This window comes from Dipodomys merriami, unplaced genomic scaffold (genome assembly GCF_024711535.1).
Source record: "Dipodomys merriami isolate MVZ:Mamm:240054 unplaced genomic scaffold, mDipMer1.0.p SCAF_46, whole genome shotgun sequence".
Classification (NCBI taxonomy): Eukaryota; Metazoa; Chordata; class Mammalia; order Rodentia; family Heteromyidae; genus Dipodomys; species Dipodomys merriami.
Window position 1 is genome coordinate 4,603,648 of NW_027206024.1, and position 22,169 is coordinate 4,625,816.

Genomic DNA, 22,169 nt, shown 5'->3' on the forward strand with positions numbered 1-22,169 from the left:
ATTAAGTTGAGGATTAGGGTTAGGGTTAGTGTTAGGGTTATGGTGAGGGTAAAGGTTAGGATGAGGTTTAGGGTGAGGGTGAGGTTTAGGGATAGCGTTAGAGTTGGGTGAGTGTTAGTGTGAGGGTTAGGATTCGGGTTACGCTTAGGGTGATGGTGAGGGTTACAGTTAGGGTTAGGATTAGGGTTTGGGTGAGGATTAGGTTTAGGGTGAGGTTGAATGTGAGGGTTAGGTTTAGGATTAGGCTTAGTTTTAGGGTTAGGCCTAGGGTTAGGGTGAGGTTGAGGCTCAGAATTTGGTTTAAGGTGAGGATTAGGGTTAGGGTTAGTGTGAGGGTGAGGGTGAGGGTTGGGGTGAGGGTAATGGTGAGGGCGAGGGTGAGGTTGAGGGTTAGGTTTAAGGTGAGGGTTAGGCTTAGGGTTAGGTTTAGGGTGAGGGTGAAGGTGTTGGTGAGGTTGAGGGTAAATGGTGAAGTTTAGGGTTTGGGTGAGGGTTAGGTTTAGGGTTAGGTTGAGTGTGAGGGTTAGGGTTAGGGTTAGGGTTACCGTTAGGGTGAGGGTTAGGGTTATGGTTAAGGTTAGGATGAGGGTTAAAGTGAAGGTTAGGGTTAGTGTTCGGGTGAGCATAAGGGTTAGGGTGAGCGTTAGGTTGAGGGTGAGAGGATGGTTAGGCTTAGGGTTATGGTGAGCTTTAGGGTGAGGGTAAGGGTTAGGGTGAGGGTTAGAGTGGGGGTGAGGATACGGTTAAGGTGAGGGTAAGGGTTAGGGCGAGGTTTAGGGTGAGGTTGAGGGTTAATGATAGCATTAGGGTTATGGTGAGGGTGAGGGTTAGGGTGATCGTTAGGGTTAGGGTTAGGTATAGGGTGAGGATTAGGCTGAGGGGTAGTGTTATGATTAGGGTTAGGGTGAGGGCTATTTTGAGGGTTTGGGTTAGGATTAGGGTTAGGTTTAGGGTGAGTTTGAGGGTGAGGGTAAGGGTTAGGGTGAGGTTTAGTGTGAGATTGAGCTTTAGGGTTAGCATTAGGGTATGGGTTAGGGTTAGGGTTAGGGTTTGGGTTACAGTTAGGGTTATGGTGAGGGTGAAGGCTAGTGTTAGCATTAGGGTAAGGGTTAAGGTTAGGGTTAGGGTGAGGATGAGGGTTATAGATTGGGTTAGGATTAGGGTTAGGATTAGGGTTAGGCTGAGTGTGGGGGTGAGGTTAAGGGTGAGGGTTAGGGTTAGGGTTGGTTTTAGGGTGAGTGCTAGGGTGAGGGTGAGGGTTAAGGTGAGGGTTAGGGTGAGGGTGAGGGTTTTCCGTTAGGAAAGGCTTAGTTTTCGGGTTAGGGTGAGGTTATGTTGAGGGTGAGGTTTAAGGTGAGGGTTAGGTTTAGGGTGAGGATTAGGGTTAGGGTTAGGGTGAGGGTTAGGTTTAGGGTGATGTTTAGTGCGAGGGTGAGGTTGAGGTTGAGGGTAAGTGTTTAGGTGAGGTTTAGGGTTTGGTTGAGGGTTAGGTTGAACGTGAGGGTTAGGGTTAGGTTTAGGGTAAGGGTTAGGGTTAGGGTTAGGGGGAGGGATAGAGTGATGGGTAGGTTTAGGGTTAGGTTTGGGGTTAGGGTTAATGTAAGCGTTAGGGTTAGTGTTAGGGTTAGTGTGAGGGTAAGGGTTGGGGTGAGGGTTAGGGTGAGAGTGAGGGTTAGGGTTAGTCTTAGGTTTAGGGTGAGGATTAGGGTGAGGGTTAAAGTGAGGGTTAGGGAAAGGGTTATTATGCGGGTGAGGTTTAGAGTCAGATTTAGTGTGAGTGTTAGGGTTATGGTGAGGTTTAGCGTAGGATTATGGTCCGGGTGAGGGTCGGGTGAGGGTGAGTTTTAGGGATTGGGTGATGATTAGGTTTAGGGTGAGGTTTAAGGTGACAGTGAGGGTTAGTGTGAGGGTGAGGGTTAGGATTACTGTGAGGATTAGGGTTAGGGTTAAGGTTAGGTTTATGTTGAGGGTAAGGGTTAGGATGAGGTTTAGGGTGAGGGTGAGTTTTAGGGATATCATTAGAATTAGGGTGAGTGTTTGGTTGAGGGTTAGGTTTCGGTTTAGGCTTAGGGTGAGGGTGAGGGTTAGAGTTAGGGTTCGAGTAAGGGTTAGGGCAAGGGTAAGTTTTAGGTTGAGGGTTAGGGTGAGGGTGAGGATTAGGGTTAGGTTGAGGGTTAGGGTGAGCATTAGGGTGACGGTTAGGTTTAGGTTTAGGGTTAGGGTGAGGTTTCATGTTAGGGTTAGTGTTAGGGTTAGTGTGAGGGTTAGGGTGAGGGTAAGCCTTAGTGTGAGGGTAAGGGTGAGGGTGAGGGTTAAGGAGAGCATTAGGGTTAGGGTTATGGTTAGGTTGAGGGTTAGAGTTAGGGTTAGTGTTATGGTGAGGGTGAGGGTGAGGGTGAGGGTGAGGGTTAGCATTAGGTTTAGGGTTAGGCTGAGAGTGAGGGTTAGTGTTAGGGTTAGGGTGAGGTTTAGGTTTAGGTTTAGGGTGAGGGTTAGTGTTAGGGTGACCGTGGTGGTGAGGTTGAGTGTAAGGGTGAGATTTAGGGTTTGGGTGAGGGTTAGGGTTAGGGTTAGGGTTAGGCTGAGGTTGAGGTTGAGGGTGAGGTTTAGAGTTAGGGTTACGGTTAGGGTGAGGGTTAGGGTTAGGGTTCTGGTGAGATTAAGGTTTATGTTGAGGGTTTGGGTGAGAGTGAGGCGAGGTTAGGCTTAGGGTTATGGTGAGCTTTTGCGTGAGGTTAAGGGTTAGGGTGAGGGAGAGGGTAGGGTTAAGGTGAGGGTAAAGGTTAGGGCGAGGTTTAGGGTGAGGTTGAGGGTTAATGTTAGCATTAGTGTTATGGTGAGGGTCAGGGTTAGGGTGAGGGTTTGGGTTAGGGTGAGGGTGAGGGTGAGGGATAGGGTTAGGGTTAGGATTAGAATTAGGTTTAGGGTTAGGCTGAGGGTGGTAGTGAGGTTGAGGTTGAGGGTTAGTGTTAGGGTTAGTTTTAGGGTGAGGGCTAGTGTGAGGGTGAGGGTGAGGGTTACAGAGGTTGAGGTTTTCGTTTAGGAAAGGCTTAAAGTTATGGGTAGGGTGAGCATTAGGGTGAGTGTGAGTTTTACGGTGAGGGTTAGTTTTAGGGTGAGGATTATGGTTAGGGTTAGATTGAAGGTTAGGGTTAGGGTGATGTTTAGGTTGAGGGTGAGGGTGAGGGTGAGGGTTAGGTTGAGCATTAGGGTGTAGGTGAGAGTTAGTTTTAGGGTGAGTGTTAGGGTGATGGTGAGCTTAGGGTGAATGTGAGGGTTAGGGTTAATTTTAGGGAGAGTGTTAGGGTGAGTCTTAGTGTGAGGATTAGCGTTCGGTTTAGGGTTATGGAGAGCGTAAGTTTTAGGGTGAGGTTTAGGGTGAGGGTGAGGGTTAAGGTTAGCGTTAGAGTAAGGGTGAGGTTTAAGATGAGTGTTAGGGTTAGGGTGAGGGTTAGGGTTAGGGTTCGAATTCGGGTTAGGCTGAGGGTCAGGGTTAGTGTTAGGGTTAGATTTAGGGTGAGGGTTAGGGTGAGGGTGAAGGTAAGGGTTTGGGTGAGGGTTAGGGTGAGGGTGAGGGTTAAGTTTAGGTTGAGGGTTAGGGTTAGTTTTAGCGTTAGGGTGAGGGTTAGTGTTAAGATTAAGAATAGGGTGAGGGTTAAGGTGAGGGGAAGGGTTATGGTTAGGTTTAGGGTTAGTGTGAGGATTAGGGTTAGGGTGAGGGATAGGTTTAGGGTTAGGATTAGGGTGAAGTTGAGGTTGAGGTTTAGGTGTAGGGTTAGGTTGAGGGTTAAGGTTAGGGTGAGAGTTATAGTGAGGGTGAGGGTAAGGGTAAGGGTTAGGATGAGGTTTATGGTGATGGTGAAGGTTAGGCTTTGCTTTAAGGTTAGGATTAGGGTGAGCGTTAGGTTTAGGGTTAGGGTTTGTATGAGGGTGAGTTTGAAGTTTAGGGTTAGGGTAATGGTTAGGGTTAGGGTTAGGGTTAGGACCAGGTTTATGGTGAGGGCTAGGGTTAGAGTGAGGTTTTGGGTTAGGGTTAGGATGAGGGTTAGGTTCAGGGTGAGTTTTAGGGTGAGGGGTAGGGTTAGGGTTAGGGATAGGGTGACGGTTATGTTTAGTGTGAGGGTTAGAGTTATGTTTAGGGTAAGTGTAAGGCTTAGGCTTAGGGTTAGGCTGAGAGAGAGGGATAGGGTTAGCGTGTGTGTGAGGGTGAGGGTTAGGGTGAGTTTCAGGATTAGGGTTAGGGTGAGGGTGAGGGTTATGTTTAGGGCGAGGGTGAGGGTTAGGGTTATTGTGATGTTTAGGGTAAGGTTGAGGGTTAGAGTGACGTTGAGTATTCGGGTGAGGGTGAGGGTTAGGTTGTCTGTGAGGGTTAGATTTAGAGTGAGGGTTAGGGTGACGGAAAGTGTTAGGGTGAGAGTGAGGATTAGGGTTAGGGTTAGGGTTATGGTGTGGTTTAGGGTTAGGGTTAGGTTTAGGCTGAGGTTTAGGATGAGGGGTAGGGTCAGAGTTAGGTTGAGGGTTAGGGTTACTGTGAGGGTTAGGGGGAGGGTTAGGGTTAGTGTTAGGATAAGGGTTAGGGTGAGGGTTAAGGTGAGGTTGACGATCATGGTTAGCCTTAGGGTTAGGTTGAGGTTTAGGGTGAGGTTGAGGGTTAGGGTTAGGGTTAGGGTGAGTGTTAGGGTTAGGGTGTGGGTGAGGCTTAGGGTTAGGTTAAGGCTGAGGATGAGAGTGAGGTTTAGGTTTAGGGTGAGGGTGAGGGTGAAGGTTAGGTTTAGGATTAGGGTTAGGATTAGGATTAGGCTTAGGGTGAGGGTGAGGTTGAGGCTGAAGTTTAGCGTTAGGGTGAGGATTAGGGTTAGGGTTAGGGTTAGGGTGAGGGTGATATTTAGGGTGAGGGTGAGGGTGATGGTGAAGTTTACTGTGTGGGTAAGTGTTAGGGTTAGGTTGAGTTTTAGGTTGACAGTGAGGGTTTGGGTGAGGCTGTGGGTTAGGGTTAGGGTTAGCGTTAGTGTAAGGGTTAAGGTTAGGTTTCGAATTAGGGTGAGGGTTAAGGTGAAGGTTAGGGTTAGGTTTACGGTTAGGGTTAGTATGAGGATTAGAGTTATGTTTAGGGTTAGGTTTGAGGTGAGGTTTAGGGTGAGGGTGAGGGATAGGGTTAGCGTTAGGGTTAGTGTGAGGGATAGTGTTAGGGGTAGGTTTAGGATGAGGGTTAGGGTTAGGGTTAGGCTGAGGGTGAGTGTGAGGATAAGGTTGAGGGATAGTGTTCGGGTGAGGGTTAGGGTTAAGCTTAGGGTTAGAGTGAGGGTTAGGTTTAGGTTTAGGGTGAGTGTTAGGGTGAGGGTGTGGTTTAGGGTTAGGGTTAGGGTTAGTGTGAAGTTTAGGGTGAGCGTTAGGCTGAGGGGTAGGGTTAGGGTTAGGTTTAGGCTGAGGGTGAGGACTAGTGTTAGCATTAGAGTTTGGGTTAGGGTTAGGGTTAGGGTGAGGGTGAGGGTTAGGGTCACGTTTAGGATTAGGTTTAGGTTTAGGGTTAGGCTGAAGTTGGGGGTGATGTTGAGGGTGAGGGTTAGGGTTAGGGTTAGTTTTAGGGTGAAGGCTAGGGTGAGGGTGAGGGTTAGGGTGAGGGTTAGTTTGAGGGTGAGGGTTTTGGTTAGGAAAGCCTTAGGGATAGGATTAGAGTGAGGATTAGGTGAGGGTGAGGTTTAAGGTGAGTGTTAGGGTTATGTGAGTATTAAGGTGAGGGTGAGGGTGAGGGTGAGGGTGAGGGTGAGGGTGAGGGTGTAGATGAAGGTTAGGGTTGGGGTAAGGGTTAGGGTGACGGTGAGGGTTAGGGCGAGGGTGAGGGGTAATATGAGGGGTAGGTTTAGGATTAGGGTGAGGGTTAGGGTTTAGGTGAGGGTTAGGGTTAGAATGAGTGTGATGGTTAGAGTTAGGTTTAGGGTGAGGGTTAGGGTTAGGGTGAAGTTTAGGCTAAGTCTAGGGTGAGGGTGAGGTTTCGGGTGAGGGTGAGTTTTAGGGTGTGGGTGGTGGTTAGGTACTGAGTGAGGGTTAAGGTGACTGTGAGGGTTCGCGTGAGGGTGAGGGTTAGGGTTATGGTGAGGATTAGGGTTAGGGTTAGATTTAGGGTTATGGTGACAGTAAGGGTAAGGATGAGTTTTTGGGTGAGAGTGAGGTTTAGGGATAGTGTTAAAGTTAGGGTGAGGGTGAGGGTTAGGGTTCAGTTTAGGCTTAGGATGAGTGTGAGGGTTAGAGTTACGGTTAGGGATATTGTTAGGGTGAGGGTATGGTTTAGTGTGAAGGTTATGGTGAGGGTGATGGTTAGGGTTAGGTTGAGGTTCAGTGTGAGCGTTAGGGTGAGTGTTATGTTTAGGTTTAGGTTTAGGGCCAGGGTTATGGTGAGATTTAGTGTTAGTGTAAGGGTTAGGGTTAGGGTGAGGGTTAGAGTGAAGGTAAGTGTTAGAATGAGGGTAAGGGTGAGGGTGAGGGTTAGGGATAGCTTTAGGGTTAGGTTTAGGGTTAGGGTGAGTGTCAGGGTTAGGGTTAGGGTTATGGTGAGGGTGAGGGTTAGGGTTAGCATTAGGGTTAGGGTTAGGGTTATGTTTAGGTTTAGAGTGAGGGTGAGGGTGAGGGTTAGGTTTAGGTTTAGGGTTAGGGTGAGTGTTAGGGTTAAGATGACAGTGAGGGTAAGCGTTAGGGTGAGGGATAGGGTTAGGATTAGGGTTAGGGTGAGGTTTAGGTTTAAGGTGAGAGTGAGTGTGAGAGTTAGGTTTAGGATTAGGCTTAGGTGTAGGGTTAGGCTTAGGGTGATGGTGAAGGTGAGGGTCAGAGTTAGGTTTAAGTTTATGTTTAGGGTTATGGTTAGGGTTAGGGTGATGGTGAGGGTGAGGGTGAGGGTGAGGGTGATGTTGAGGTTGAGGATGATGGTGACGATCAGTGTTTGGGTGAGGGTTAGGGTTAGGGTTAGGGTTAAGGTTAGGATGAGCGTTAGGGTTAGGGTTAGGGTTACGATGAGAGTTAGGCTGATGGTTAGGCTTAGGAATAGGGTGAGGGTAACGGTTAGGTTGAGGGTGAGGTTTAGGTTTAGTATTAGGGTTAGGGTTAGGGTGAGGTTTAGGAATAGGGTTAGGGTTACGTTGAGGGTTTTGGTTAGGTTTAGGTTTAGAGTTAGGGTGAGTGTGAGGGTTAGGGTTTGAATTAGGGTTAGGGTTAGGGTTATACTGAGCTTGAGTTTGAGGCTGAAAGTGAGGGTTAGGGTTAGGGTGAGGGTTAAGATTACGGTTAGGGTTAAGGTTAGTGTGAGGGTTAGGGTTAGGGTTAGGTTTAGGATGAGGGTTAGGCTGACGATGAGAGTTAGTGTTCGGAGGAGGATAAGGGTTAGGGAGAGGGTTAAGGTGAGGGTGAGGGTTAGGCTTAGGCTTTGGGTTAGGCTGAGGGTTAGTGTTAGGTTTAGGGGTAGGGTTAGGGTGAGGGTTAGCGTGAGGATAAGTGTTAGGGTGAGGTTTAGGGTGAGGGTGAGTTTGAGGGTTAGGGTTAGGGTTATTGTTAGGGTTAGGTTTGGCTGATGGTGAGAGTGACTGTGAGGGTGAGGGTGAGATTTAGGGTTAGTGTGAGGTTTAGTGTTAGGGTGAGGGTAAGGGCTAGAGTGAGGGCTAGGGTGAGGTTGAGGCTTAGGGTGAGGTTGCAGGTGAGGGTGAGGTTTAGGCTTAGGTTTAGGGTGAGGCGAGGGTGAGGGTTTCCAATAGGTAAGGGTTAGGGTTATGGTTAGGGTGAGGGCAAGGTTTAGGGTGAGGGTTAGGGTGAGTGTAAGGGTAAGGGTTAGGGTTAGGGTTAATGTTAAGGTTAATGTTTGGCTTAGGGAGAGGGTTAGGGTGACGGTTAGGTTTAGGGTGAGTGTTAGGGTTAGGTTTATAGTGTTTGGGTGAGGGTTAGGGTTAGGGTGAGGATTACCGTGACGGTGAGGGTTTGGGATAGAGTTAGTGTTAGGGTGAGTGTTAGGGTTAGGTTTAGGGTTAGAGTGAGGGTTAGTGTGAGGGTTAGTGTTAGGGTTAGGGTGATGGTTAAGTTTAGGGTTAGGATGAGGGTTAGGCTGAGGGGTAGGTTTAGGGTTAGCGTGACCGTTAGGTTTAGGGTGAGGGTTAGGGTGAAAGTTAGGGTTAGGGTTAGGGTTAGGGTGAGAGTGAGGGTAAGGGTTAGGCTGAGGGTTAGGGTTAAGGTGAGTGTAAGTGTTAGGGCGTGGGTTAGGGTGAGAGTGAGATTTAACGTTAGCATTAGGGTTAGGATGAGTGTAGCTTTAGGGTTAGGGTGAGGGTTAGGTTGATTGTGATCTTGAGGGTTAAAGTTGGGTTGAGGGTGAAGGTGAAAGTTAAGGTTAGGGTTAGGGTTAGGGTTAGGGTTATGGTGAGTGTTAGTGTTAGGGTTAGGGTGATGGTGAGAGTGAGGGTTAGTGTGAGGGTGAGTTTGAGGGTGAGGGTGAGGGTGAGGTTTAGGGTTAGGTTTAGGGTTAGGATGAGGGTGAGGGTTAAGGTTAGGATTAGGGTTATTGTTAGAAGTAGGCTGCGGTGAGGGTGAATGTGAGGGTGAGGGTTGTGGTTAGGGTTCAGGTGTAGGTTAGGGTTAGTGTGAGGGTTAGGGTGAGGGTGAGTGTAAGGGTTAGGGTGAGAGTTAATGTGACCGTGAGGTTTAGGGTTAGGGTTAGGGTGAGGATTAAGATTAGGATTAGGGTTAGGGTGAAGGCTATTGCGAGGGTGAGGGTTAGGGTGAGGGTTAGGGTTAGGGTTAGGGTTAGGTGTATGGTGAGTGTTAGGGTAGGGTGATAGCTTGCGTGCGGTGAGGGTTACGGTGAGGGTGAGGGTTAGGTTTGATGTGAGGGTTAGTGTTAGGGTGAGGGTAAGGTTTAGACTGAGGGTAGTGTGAGGGTGAGGGTTAGGATGAGGGTCAGGGTGAGTGTTAGGGTTAGGGTTAGGGTTAGATGAGGGTCAGGTTTAGTGTAAGGGTTAGGTTTCAGGTTAGTGTTAGTAGTAGGGTGAGGGTAAGTGTTAGGGTGAATGTTAGGTTGAGAGTGAGGGTTAGGGTTAGAGTGAGTGTTCGGATGAGGGTTAGGGTGAGAGTGAGGTTTAGTTTGAGGTTTAGGGTGAGGTAGAGGGTTAGGGTTAGGGTTAGGGTTAGTGTGAGTGTCAGGTTTAGTGTAAGGGTTAGAGTTAAGGTTAGGGTTAGGATTAGGATGAGAGTAAGGCTTAGGGTGAAGGTTAGGGTGAGAGTGAGGGTTAAGTTTAGCGTGGTTATTAGGTTGAGGGTTAGGGTGATGGTGAGGTTTAGGGTTAGGGTGAGGGTAAGGGTAAGGAAGAGGAGAGGGTGAGGTTTTCCGTTAGGTAAGGATTAGGGTTAGGATTAGGGTGAGGGTGAATCTGCGGGTTAGGGTTAGGTTGAGGGTTAGATTTTGGGTTATTGTGTGGGTTAGCGTTAGGTTTAGGGTTAGGGTGAGTGTGAGGGTGAGTGTGAGGGTTAGGGTTAGGGTTAAAGTTAGGGTGAGAGGAGGGTGATGGTCTCCTTTAGGTAAGTGTTAGGTTTAGGGTTAGGGTAAGTGCTAGGGTTAGGGTTAGGTTCAGGGTGATGTTTAGTGTGAGAGTGATTGTTAAGGTGAGGGAAAGGTTTCGGGTAAGGGTAAGGAATAGGGTGTGTGTGAGGGTTTGTGTTAGGGTGAAGGTGAGGATGACGGTGAGGGTTAGGGTGAGGGTGAGGGTGAGGGTGAGGGTTAGGGTTAGGGTTAGGGTGAGGGTTTGGGTGAGGGGTAGGTTTAGGCTTAGGGTGAGGGTTAGGTTTAGTGTGAGGGTTTGGGTGAGGGTTAGGGATAGGACGAGGCTGAGGGTAAGGGTTAGGTTAAGGTTAGGTTGGGAGTGAGGTTTAGGATTAGCGTGAGTGTTAGGGTGAGTTTAGGGTGAGGGTTAGGGTTAGGGTTAGTGTGATGGTTAGGGTTAGGATTAGGATTAGGGTTAGGGTAAAGCTGAGGGTGAGGGTGAGGGTGAGGGATAGGGTTTGGGTTAAGGATCGCCTTTGTTTGAGGTTTAGGAATAGGGTTAGTGTTAGGGTGAGAGGAAGGGTTAGGGTGAGGGGTAGGGTGAAAGTTAGTTTTAGGGATAGGGTTAGGGTTAGGATTATGATGTGTGTGAGGTTGAGTGTTACAGTAAGGGTGAGGGTTAGGGTTAGGGTTAGAGTGAGGGTGAGGGTGAGGGTTAGGGTTAGTGTTAGGTTTAGGGTGAGGGTGAGGGTTAGAGTTAGAGTTAGGGTTAGGTTTAGGGTTAGCCTGAGGGTGAGAGTGAGTGTGAAGGTGAGGGTGAGGTTTAGGGTTAGGGTTAGGGTGAGGGCTAGGGTGAGAGTGAGTGTTACTGTGTGTTTGAGGTTTAGGATGAGGGTTTAGGTTATGTTAGGGTTAGGGATAGGGTAAGAGTGAGAATTAAGATGAGGGTGAGGGTAAGGGTGAGGTTTAGGATTAGGGTGAGGGTTAGGGTTAGGAATGGTGTTAGTGTTAAGTTTAGGGTTAGGGTTAGGGTAAGGGTTAAGGTTAGGTTTAGGGTTAGGTTTAGGGTTATTGTTAGGGTTGCGTTAGGGTTAGGGTGAGGGTGAGGATGAGGGTGAGCATTAGGGTTAGGGTGAGTGTGAGGGTGAGTTTTAGGGTTTGCATTAGGGTTATGGTTAGGGTTAGACTGAGGGTGAGGGTGAGAGTTTGGGTTTGGGTGAGGGTTAGTGTTAGAGTTAAGATTAGTGTGAGGATGAGGGTTAGGCTTATGGTTAGGGTTCGGATGAGTGTTAGGTTGACGGGTAGGGTCATTGTCAGGGTGAGGGTTAGGGTTAGTGTGAGGGTTAGTGTTAGGGTTAATGTTAGGTTTAGGGTGAGGGGTACGGTTAGGTTTATGGTGAGGGTTAGGGTTAGGGTTATGGATAGGTTGAGGGTGAGGGTGAGGCTGAGGGTTAGGGCAAGGGTTAGTGTGAGGGGTAGTGTTAGGGCTAGGGTGATGGTTAGGTTTAGGCTTAGGATGAGGGTTAGGGTGCGCGTGAGTGTGAAGGTGAGGTTTTCCTTTTGGTAAGGGTTAGGGTTAGGGTGAGGATTAGGTTGAGGGTGAGGGTTAAGGTGAGGGTTAGGGTCAGGGTGATGATTAGGTTTAGGGTGAGGGTGAGGGTTAAGGTTAGGCTTAGTGTGAGAGTTAGTCTTAGTGAGAGGGTTAGGGTTTGGTTTAGAGTCAGAGTTAGTGTGAGGATAAGGGTTAGAGTGAGGATTATGGTGAGGGTGAGGGTGACAGTTATCATCAGGGTTAGGGTGAAGGTTAGGGTCAGGGTTAAGGTTAGGGTTATGTTTAGCATTAGTTTGAGGTTGAGGGTTAGGGTTATGGTTAGGGCGAGGGTTAGGGTAAGGATGAGGTTTCGGTTTAGGGTTAGGTTTAGGGTTAGGGTGAGGGTGAGGGTGAGGGTTAGGGTTAGTGTTAGGGTGAGGGTGAGGTTAAGGTTTAGGATTAGGGTTAGGGTTAGTCTTAGGGTGAGGGTGAGGATGAGGGTGAGGGTTAGGGTGAAGTTTATGGTTAGTGTTAGGTTTAGTTTGAGGGTTAGGTTGAGAGGTAGGGTTAAGTTTAGTGTGAGCCTTAGTGTTAGTTTGAGGGTTAGGGTTAGGTTTAGGTTTAGGGTTACCGTGAGGCTAAGGGTAAGGGTAAGTGTTAGTATGAGGGTGAGGTTTGGGGATAAGGTTAGGGTGAGGGTGAGGGTTAGGTTGAGGGTTAGGGTGAGGTTGAGGTTTAGATTTACCTTTAGGGTTAGGGTGAGTTGTAGGGTGAGTTTTAGGGTTAAGGTTAAGTTTAGGGTTATTGTGAGGGTTAGGCTGAATTTGAGGGTGAGGGTGAGCGTGCGGGATAGGGATATGGTTAGGATTAGGTTTAGGATTAGTGTTAGGCTGAAGTTAGGGGTTAGGTTGAGGGTGAGGGTTACGGTTAGATTTAGTTTTAGGGTGAGGGCTAGTGGAGGGTGATGGTTAGGGTGAGGGTTAGGGTGAGGGTGAGGGTTTCGTTTAGGAACGCCTTAGGGATAGGGTTAGGGTGAGGATTATGGTGAGTGTGAGGTTTAAGGTGTGGGTTAGGGTTATGTGAGGATTAAGGTTAGGGTTAGGGTGAGGGTGAGGGTGAGGGTGTAGGTGAGGGTTAGGGTTAGGGTGAGGGGTAATTTGAGGGGTAGGTTTAGGGTTAGTGTGAGGATAAGGTTTAGGGTGAGGGTTAGGTTGAGAGTGAGGGTTAAGGTGATGGTTAGGTTTAGTATGAGGGTGATGGTTAGAGTTAGATTATGGTAAGAGTTAGGTTTAGGTTTAGGTTTAGGTCCAGGTTTAGGGTGAGGTTTAGTGTTAGATTTAGGGTTAAATTAGGGTGAGGGTTAGAGAGAAGGTAAGGGTTAGAATGAGGGTTAGGGTGAGGGTGAGGTTTAGGGATAACATTAGGGTTAGGTTTAGGGTTAGGGTGAGGGTGAGGGTTAGGGTTAGCAGTAGGGTTAGTGTTAGTGTTAGTGTTAGGGATAGGGTTAGTGTGAGGGTGAGGGTAAGGGTTAGGATTAGGGTTAGGTTTAGGGTGAGGGTTAGGGTTAAGGTGACGGTGAGTGTAAGGGTTAGGGTGAGGGCTAGGGTTAGGGTTAGGTTTAAGGTTGGTTTAGGTTTAGGGTGAGGGTGAGGGTGAGAGTTAGGTTTAGGATTAGGCTTAGGTGTAGGGTTAGGCTTAGTGTGAGAGTGAGGGTGAGGGTCAGAGTTAGGTTTTAGGTGAGGATTAGGGTTATTTTTAGGGTTAGGGTGAGGGTGAGGTTGAGGGTGAGGGTGAGGATTAGGGTTTTGGTGAGGGTTAGGGTTAGGGTTAGGTTTAAGGTTAGGGTGAGGGTTAGGTTTAGGGTTAGGTTCAGAATGATAGTTAGGCTGATGGTTAGGCTTAGGGATATGGTGAGGGTAAAGGTTAGAGTGAGGGAGACGTTAGGTTTAGGATTAGGGTTAGGGTTAGGGTGAGGTTTAGGGATAGTGTTAGTTTTACGGTGAGGATTTTGGTTAGGGTTAGGTTTAGAGTTAGGGTGAGAGTGAGCGTTAGGGTTTGAATTAGGGTTAGGGTTAGGGTTATACTGAGGTGGAGTTTCAGGCTGAAGGCGAGGGTCAGGGTTAGGGTGAGGGTTAGGATTAGGGTTAGGGGTAAGGTTAGGTTGAGGTTTAGGGTTAGGGTTAGGTTTATGATGAGGGTTAGGCTGACGATGAGGGTTAGGGTTCGGGGGAGGATAAGGTTTAGGGTGAGGGTTAAGGTGAGGGTGAGGGTTAGGGTTAGGCTTAGGGTTAGTTTGAGGGTTAGGGTGAGACTTTAGTGTTTCCTTTAGGGTTAGGGTGAGGGTGAGGGTTAGGGTGAAGATAAGGGTTCGGGTGAGGGTCAGGGTGAGGGTGAGTTTTAGGGTTAGGGTTAGGGTTTGGGTTATTGTTAGGGTTACGTTTAGGCTGAGGGTGAGAGTGACGGTGAGGGTGCGGGTGAGATGTAGTGTTGGTGTGAGGGTTAGTGTTAGGGTGAGTGTGAGATTTAGAATGAGGGCTAGGTTGAGGTTGAGGGTTAGGGTGAGGGTGCAGGTGAGGGTGAGGGGTAGGTTTAGCGTTAGGGTGAGTTGAGGGTGAGGGTTTCTGATAGGTAAGGGTTAGTGTTATGGTTAGGATGAGGTCTGGGTTAGGGTGAGGTTTAGGGTGAGTGTGAGGGTGAGGATTAGCTTTAGAGTTAAGGTTAAAGTTAGGGTTAATGTTTGGGTTAGGGTGAGGGTATGGTTGAGGGTTTGGTTTAGGGTGAAAGTTAGGGTTAGGTTTAGGGTGTGGGTTAGTGTTAGGGTGATGTTTAGGATGAGGGTGAGGGTGAGGGTGAGGGTGAGGGTGAGGCATAGTGTTTGGGTGAGGGTTAGGTTTAGTGTGAGGATTACCGTGACGTTGAGTGTTTGGGATAGTGTTAGGGTTAGGTTGAGTGTTAGAGTTAGGGTTAGGGTTAGGGTGAATGTTATTGTGAGGGTTAGTGTTAGGGTTAGATTGAGGGTTAGGTTTAGGGTTAGAGTGAGGGTTAGGGTGAGGTTTAGGGTTAGGGTTAGGGTTAGGGTGAGGGTTAGTGTTAGGGTGAGTGTGAGGGTAAATATTAGGATGAGTGTTATTGCTAAGTTGAGAGTAAGGGTTAGGGTGAGGTTGAGGTTTAAGTTTAGCATTAGGCTTAGGGTGAGGGTAGCTTTAGGGTTAGGGTGAGGGTGAGGTTTAGGGTTAAGGTTGGGGTGAGTGTGAGGGTGAGGGTTAAGGTTACTGTTAGGGTGAGGGTGAGGGTTAGGGTTAGGATTAGGGTTATTGTAAGAATTAGGCTGTGGGTGAGGGTTAGGGTGAGGGTAAGGGTTAGGGTTCTGTTTGGGTGTAGGTTAGGGTTAGTGTGAGGGTTAGGTTGAGGTTGAGTGTAAGGGTTAGTGTGAGACTTAGAGTTACCGTGAGTTTTAGGGTGAGGGTGAGGGTGAGGATGAGGGTTAGGGTGAGGGTGAATGTTAGGGTTAGGATGAGGTTTACGGTTAGGATTACCGTTAGGGTGAGGGCTAGGGTGAGGGTAATGTTTAGGGTGAGGGTCTGGGTGAGGGTTAGGCTGAGGGAAAATATTATGGTTACGTTGAGGTTTAGGTTTAATCTGAGGATTATGGTTAGGCTTAGGTTGAGGGTGAGGCTGAGGTTTAGGGTGAGCGTGAGTGTGAGGGTGAAGGTTAGGGTTAGGGTTAGGGTAAGGGTGAGCTTTAGTGTGAAGGGGAGTGTTTGGGTTATGGATAGGGTGTGGGTTAGGGTGAGGGTTTGGGTTAAGGATAGGGTTAGGTTTAGTGTGAGGGTTAGGGTTAATGTTAGCGTTTCGGTTAGTGTAAGGGTTAGTGTGAGGATGAGGGTTAGGGTTAGGTTGAGGTTTAGGTACAGGGTGAGGGTTAAGGTTAGGATTAGGGTTAGGGTGAGGGCTAGGGTTAGGGTGAGGGTTAGGGTTAGAATTAGGGTAGGGTGAGGTTTACGGTTAGTGTTAGGATCAGGGTGAGGTGTAGGCTTAGGGTTAGGGTGAGGGTTAGGCTTAGGGTTAGGGTTAGGGATAGGGTAGGGTGAGGATCAGGGTTAGGGTAAGGGTTAGGGTGGGGGTGAGGCTTAGGTTTAAGGTGAGGGTTAGGGTGAGGGTTAGGATTAGTTTTAAGTATAGGGTGAGGGTGAGGTTAAGGCTTAGGTTTAGGGTTAGGGTGAGGGTGAATGTTAGGGTTAGTTTTAGGGTTAGGGTGAGGGTTAGGGTTACGGTTAGTGTTAGGGTTAGTGTGAGGGTTATGGTTAAGGTTAGGTTTAGCGTGAGGGTAAGGCTTAGGGTGAGGGTTAGGGTTAGTGTGAGAGTTAGGGTTAAGATTAGTGTTAGATTGAGTTTGAAGGTGAGGGTTAAGGTTGGGTGAGGTTTAGAGATAGAGTGAGGGTTAGGGTTGGATAAGGGTTAGAGTTAGTGTGAGGGTGAGGGTGAGGGTTAGGGTTAGGGTTAGGGTTAGACTAAGGGTGATGGTGAGTGTGAGGGTGACAGCTTGGTTTATGGTGAGGGCTAGGGTTAGGGTGAGGGTGAGGGTAAGCGTGAGGGTTAGGGTTAGGGGTAGGATGAGGGTTAGGTTTAGGGGTAGGGTTATGGTTAGTGTGGGGGTCGGGTTACTGTGACTGTAAGGTTTACGGTTAAGGTTAGGGTTAGGGAGAGGTTAAGTGTTAAGTTAGTGTGAGGGTTAGGGTTAGGGTTAGGTTTCGGGTGAGGGTAAGGTTTAGGGTGAGTTTTAGTGTGAGTTTGAGGGTTAGGCTTAGGGTTAGTGTTAGGATTATTGTGTGGTTGAGGGTGAGGTTGAGGGGAAGTGTGAGGTTTAGGGTTAGGGTTAGGGTTAGGTTTAGGGTGAGGGTTTGAGTGAGGGTTAGAGTAAGGGTTAGGGTTAGGGTTAGGGTGAGAATGAGGGTTAGGTTTAGGATTAGGGTTAGGGTTAGTGTTAGGCTGAAGGTGAGGGTGAGGTTGAGGGTTAGGGTTAATGTTGGGTTAATGCTAGGCTGACGGCTATTGTGAGGGTAAGGGTTAGGGTGAGGTTGAGGGTGAGGGTGTGGGTTTCATTTAGTGGTTAGGGTTAGGTTTAGGGTGAGGATTATTTTGAGGGTGAGGCTTAGGGTTAGGATGCGGGTTAATGTTAGGGTTAGGTTGAGGGATAAGTTTAGGGTGATGTTAAAGATAAAGGTGAGAGTTATGGTGTGGGTTAGTGTTCGGGTGTGGGGTACGGTTACGGTTAGAGTTTGGTTGAGGTCTAGGGTGAGGGTGAGGGTTAGGTTTAGGGTTAGGTATAGAGTGAGAATTAGGTATAGGGTTGGGGTTAGGGTGAAGTTTAGGCTGAATGGAATGGTTAGGGTTAGGGTGAGGGTTAGGTTTAGTCTGAGGGTTAGGGATAGGGTTAGGGTAAGTGTGAGGTTAATGGTTAGGGTGAAGGTTAGGTTGAGGGTGCGGGTTAGGATTAGGGTTATGGTTAGGGTGAGGGTGAGGGTTACGTTTAGGTTTCCGGTGAGGCTTAGGCTTAGGGTGAGGGTTAGGGTGAGGGTTAGGATTAGGGTTAAGCATAAGGTGAAGGCGAGGTTGAGGCTGAGGTTTAGGGTGAGGGTGAGGGTGAGGGTTAGTTTTAGGGTAAGCTTGAGGGTTTGGGTTAGGGTTAGGTTTAGGATTAGGGTTAGGGTTAGGGTTGGGCTGAGGGTGAGAATGAGGGTGAAGGTGAGGGTTAGGCTTAGGGTTAGGGTGAGGGTTAGGGTTAATCTGAGGGTTAGGTTGAGGTTGAAGATAAGGTTTAGGATGAGGGTTAGAGTGAGTGGGAGATTTAGGGTTAGGGCTAGTGTTAGGGTGAGTGTTAGGGTGAGGGTTAGGTTTAAGGTTAGGTTAGGGTTAGGGCGACGGTTAGGGTGAGAGAGAGTTAGGCTTAGGATTAGTGTTAGATTTAGGGTTAGGCTTAGGGTGAGGGTGAGGGTGAGGTTTAGGGTTAGGGATAGTGTTAGGGTTACGGTGAGGGTTAGGGTTAGGATGATGTCTAGGGTCAGGTTTAGGGTTAGGGTGAGGGTTAGGGTTAGGGTGAGGCTTAGGGTTAGGGTTAGTTTTAGGGTGAGGGTTAGGTTTAGGCTTAGGCTTAGGCTGTGAGTGAGTTTGAGTGTGAAGGTGAGGGTTAGGTTTAGGGTGAGGCTTAGGGTTAGGTTTAGGGTGAGGGTCATGTTTAGAGTGATGTTTAGCGTGAGGTTGAAGTTCAGGGTGAGAGTGAGCGTTAAGATTTGGGTGAGGGTTAGGGTTAGGGTGAGGGTTAGTGTGACGGTGAGGTTTAGGGTGAGTGTGTGGATTAGATTTAGGTTTAGGGTTAGGGTTAGGGTTACTTTTTGGGTTAGGGTAAGGGTTAGGTTTAGGGTTAGCGTTAGGATTAGTTTGCAGGTTAGGGTTAGGGTTAGTTTTGAGTTAGGGTGAGGCTAAGGGTTAGGGTGATGGTAAGGGTTAGGGTGAGAGTTATGGATAAAGGTTAGGGTTATATTGAGGTTGAGTATGAGGGTTAGGGTTGGGTGAGGTTTAGAGTTAGAATGAGGGTTAGGGTTGGATTAGGGTTAGAGTTAGGGTGAGGGTGAGTGTGAGGGTTAGGGTTAGGATTAGGGTTAGGGTTAGGGCAAGTGTTAGTGTGAGGATTAGGGAGACTGAGGGTTAGGGTTAGGGTTAAGTTTAGGGTGAGGCGTAGGGTGAGGGTTAGGGTTAGGGTTAATGTTAGTATGAAGGTTAAAGTGAGGTTTACGTTTAGGGTTAGGGTTAGGTTGAGGGTTATGGTCAGAGTGCGGGTTAGTTTGAGGGTGAGGGTTAGGGTTAGGGTGAGGGTATTGATTAGGGTTAGGTTAAGTGTTAGGGTGAGGGTTAGGGTGAGGGGTAGGGTTAGGGTTAGGGTGAGGGTTAGGCTTAGTGTGAGGTTTAGGCTTAGAGTTAGAGTTCCTGGTAGTGCTAGGGTCAGTTTGATCGTTAGGGTTAGGGTTAGGATTAGGATTAGGGTTAGGGTGAGGGTGAGGGTGTGGGTGAGATTTAGGGTTAGAATTAGGTTTAGGGGGAGCATGAGAGTGAGGGTTAGGTTTAGGTTTAGGATTAGGGTTAGGCTTAGGCTCAAGTTGAGTGTGAGAGTAAGAGGTAGGTTTCAGGTTCGGGTTAGGGTTCAGGTTCAGGTTAGGGTGAGGGTTAGGGTTAGGATTAGGATTAGGGTTAGGTTAAACCTGAGGGTAAGGGTGAGTGTGAGGGTAAGGTTGAGGGTGAGTGTTAGGGTTAAGGTGAGGGATAGGGTGAGGGTTAGGTTTAGTGATAGGACGATGCTGAGGGTAAGTGTTAGGGTGAGTGTTAGGGTGAGGGTGAGGGTTAAGGTGAGGGTTAGGGTTAGGGTGAGGTTTAGGGTTGTTAGGGTTAGGGTGAGGGTGAGGGTGAAGCTAAGGGTTAGTGTTAGGTTTAGGGTAAGCGTGCGGGTGAGGGTTAGGGTTAGGGTTAGGCTGAGGGTGAGAGTGACGGTGAAAGTGAGGGTGAGATTTAGGGTTAGGGTTAGGGTATGGGTTAGGGTGAGGTCTAGGGTGAGGGTGAGTGTTAGTGTGTGGTTGAGGTTGAGGGTGAGCGTTTAGTTTAGTTTAGGGTTAGGGTTAGTGTTCGGGTGAGAATTAGGATGAGGCTGAGTGTTAGGGTGAGGGTTAGGGTTAGGGTTAGGTTTAGGGTTAGGGTTAGGGTTAGGGTTAGGGTTAGGGTTAGGGTTAAGGTAAGGGTTAGGGTTAGGATTAGGGTTAGGGTTAGGGTTATTGTTAGGGTTAGGGTTAGGGTTTGGGTGAGTGTAAGGGTGAGGGATAGCGTTAGGGTTAGTGTTAGGTTTAGGTTGAGAGTGAGGGTGAGGGTTAGGGTTAGGATTACTTTTAGGGTTAGGGTTAGACTGTGGGTTAGGGTGAGGGTGAGGGTTGGGCTTAGGGTTATTTTTAGGGTTAGGGTTAAGATTAGGGTGAGGGTGAGTTTTAGTTTTAGCGTTAGGGTGAGGGTTAGGGTTAGGGCTAGGCTTAGGTTGAGGATGAGGGTTAGGGTTAGGGTTAGGGTTAGGATGAGGGTTAGGGTGAGGGGTCGGGTCCTGGTTACGGTGAGGGTTAGGGTTAGTGTGAGGGTTAGGGTTAGTTTAGTGTTAGGGTTAGGTTGAGGGGTACATTTATGGTTAGGGTGAGGGTTAGGTTTAGTTTGAGGGTTAGGGTTAAGGTTAGGATTAGCGTGAGGGAAAGGTTTATGGTGAGGGTTAGGGTCAGGGTGAGGTTTGGGTTTAGTGTGACCGTTAGGGTTAGGGTTAGGGTGAGATTAAGGGTTAGGGTGAGTGTGAGGGTTATGGTGAGACTGAGGATTAGGGCAAGTGTGAGTGATAGGGTGAGGGTTAGGTTGAGGGTTAGTGTTAGTGTTAGGGTTAGGGTTAGTGTGAGGGTGAGGGTTAGGGTTAAGGTTAGGGTGAAAGTTAGGGTTAGGCTTAGTGTGAGGTTTAGGGTTAGGGTTAGGTTTAGAGTCAGGGTGAGGGTGAGGGATAAGGTTAGAATTAGGATTGTGGTTAGGGTTAGGATGAGGGTGAGGTTGATTGTGAGTGTTAGGGTTACGGTGACAGTGAGGGTCAGGGTTAGGGTTAGGGATTGGGTAAGGGTTACGGTGAGGTTTTGGTTTAGTATGAGGGTTAGGCTGAGGGCTAGGGTTAGGGTTAGGGTGAGGGTTATGTTTAGTGTGAGGGTTAGAATTAGGGTTAGTGTTAGGGTGATGTTTAGGTTTAGGTTTAGGGTTAGAGTTAGGGTTATAGTTAGAGTTAAGATGAGGGTGAATGTGAGGGTGAGGGTGAGGTTTAGGGTAAGGTTTAAAATGAGGGTTGGTGAAGGTTAGGGTTAGGGTTAGGGTGTGGTTTAGGGTTAGGATTAGGCTTAGCTTGAGGGGTAGGGTGAGGGTGAGGGTTTGGTTTAGTGTGAGGGTAAGTGTTAGGGGGAGGGTTAGCTTGAAAATGAGGGTTAGGGATAGCGTAAAAGTTTTAGTTTGAGGGTTAGGGTGAGGGTTAGGGTTAAGGTGAGGTGAGGGTTAGGGTTAGGGTTAGGTTTACGGTGAGGTTGAGGGTGAGGGGTATTGTTAGAATTAGTATTCGGGTTAGGTTTAGGATTAGGGTGAGGTTCAGGGTGCGGGTTAGGTTTAGGGTTACAGTGAGGGTCAGGGTGAGGGTTAGGCTTAGGTTTATGGTTAGGGATAGGGTGAGGATTAGCGTTATGGTTAGGTTCAGTGTGAGGGTTAGGCTGAGGGGTTGGGTTATGTTTAGGGTGAGGGTAATGTTTAATGTGAGGGTTAGGGTTAGGGTTAGTTTTAGGGTGAGGGTGAGGGTTAGGGTTAGGGTTAGAGTTGGGGTTATCTTTAGGGTTAGGGTGAGGGTGAGGGTGATGGTGAGGGTGAGGTTTAGGGATTGGATTAGGTTTAGTGTGATGGTGGGAGTGAGGCTTAGGATTAGGATTAGGATTAGGGTTAGGGTTAGGATGAGGGTGAGTGGGAAGGGGAGGGGGAGGCTTAGGTTTAGGGGTATGTTTAAGGTTAGTGTTAGAGTGAGAGTTAGGTTAAAGTTATTGTTAGGATTAGGGTGAGGGTGACGGTGAGTGTGAGGGTTCGGGTGAAGGTTAGTGTTAGGGATAGAGTTAGGGTGAGGGCTAGGTTGAGTGTGAGGTTTAGGGTTATGGTGAGGTATAGGGTGAGAATTAGGGTTAGGTTTAGGTTTAGGGTGAGGGTTAGGCTCAGGTGTAGGGTTAGGGTTAGGGTGAGGGTTAAGTTTAGTCTGAGGGTTACGGTTAGTTTTTGGGTTAGGGTTAAGCTTAAGGTGAGGGTAAGGGTAAGGGTGAGGGTGAGGTTTAGGGTTAGGTTTAGGGTGAGGCTTTTTTTGAGGGTTAGGGTTAGGGTTAGGGTTAAGGTTAGGGTGAGGGTGAGGGTTAGAGTTAGGGTAAGGGTGAGGGTGAGAGTGAGGCTGAGGGTTAGGATGAAGGTGAGTGTGAGGGTGAGGGTGAGGGTTAGGGTTGAGGTGAAGGTAAGGGTGAGGATTACAGTAAGGTTTTGTTTTAAGGTTAGGGTTAGGCTGAGCGTGAGGTTGAGGGTGAGGGTGAGGTTTAGGGTTAGGTTTAGGGTGAGTGTGAGGGTTAGGGATAGGGTGAGGTTGAGGGTTAGGATTAGCGTTAGGGTTAGAGTAAGAGTTAGGGTGAGGATTAGTATGAGGGTGCGGGTTAGGGTTAGGGTGAGCGTTAGGTTTAGGTTTAGGGTTAGGATGAGGGCTAGAGTGAGGGTAAGGGTTAGGGTGAGGGTGAAGGTGAGGGTGAGGGTGAGGTTTAGGGTTAGCTTAAGGTTTAAGTTTAGGGTTAGGGTGAGTATTAGGGTGACTTGATGATTAGGGTGATGGTAAATGTTAGGGTGAGGGTTAGCGCTATGGTTAGGGTGAGGGTGAGGTAAAATGTGAGCGTGAGGGTTAGGGTGAGGGTGAAGATTTGGGTTAGGGTTAGGGTGGGGGTAAGGGTTAGGATTAGGTTAGGGTTAGATTTAGGGTGAGGGTGAGGGTGAGTATTAGTGTGCAGATTACGGTTAGGGTTAGCATTGGGGTAAGGATGAGAGTGAGAGTTAGGTTTAGGATTAGTGTTAGGTTAGGGTTAGGGTTAGGGTAGGGTGAGGGTGAGGTTTCTGGTTAGGGATAGGGTTAAGGTTAGGTTGAGTGTTAGGGTTAGGTTGATGTTTAGTGTTAGTATTAGGGTTAGGGTGAGGGTTAGTGTTAGGTTGAGGTTTAGGTTTAGGGTTAGGGTTAGGGTGAGGGTTAGGCTTAGGGTAAGGCTTAGGCTGTGAGTGAGGGTGAGGGTGAGGGTGAGGGTTAGGTTTAGGGTGAGGCTTAGGGTTAAGGTGATTGTTATGTTTAGGGTGATGTTTAGTGTGAGGGTGAGGTTCATGGTGAGAGTGAGGTTTAGGTTTTGGGTGAGGGTTAGGTTTAGGGTGAGTGTTAAGGTGACTGTGAGGGTTAGGGTGAGGGTGAGGATTAGGGCTAGGGTTAGGGTGAGGCTTAGGTTTAGTTTTAGGTTTAGAGTGAGG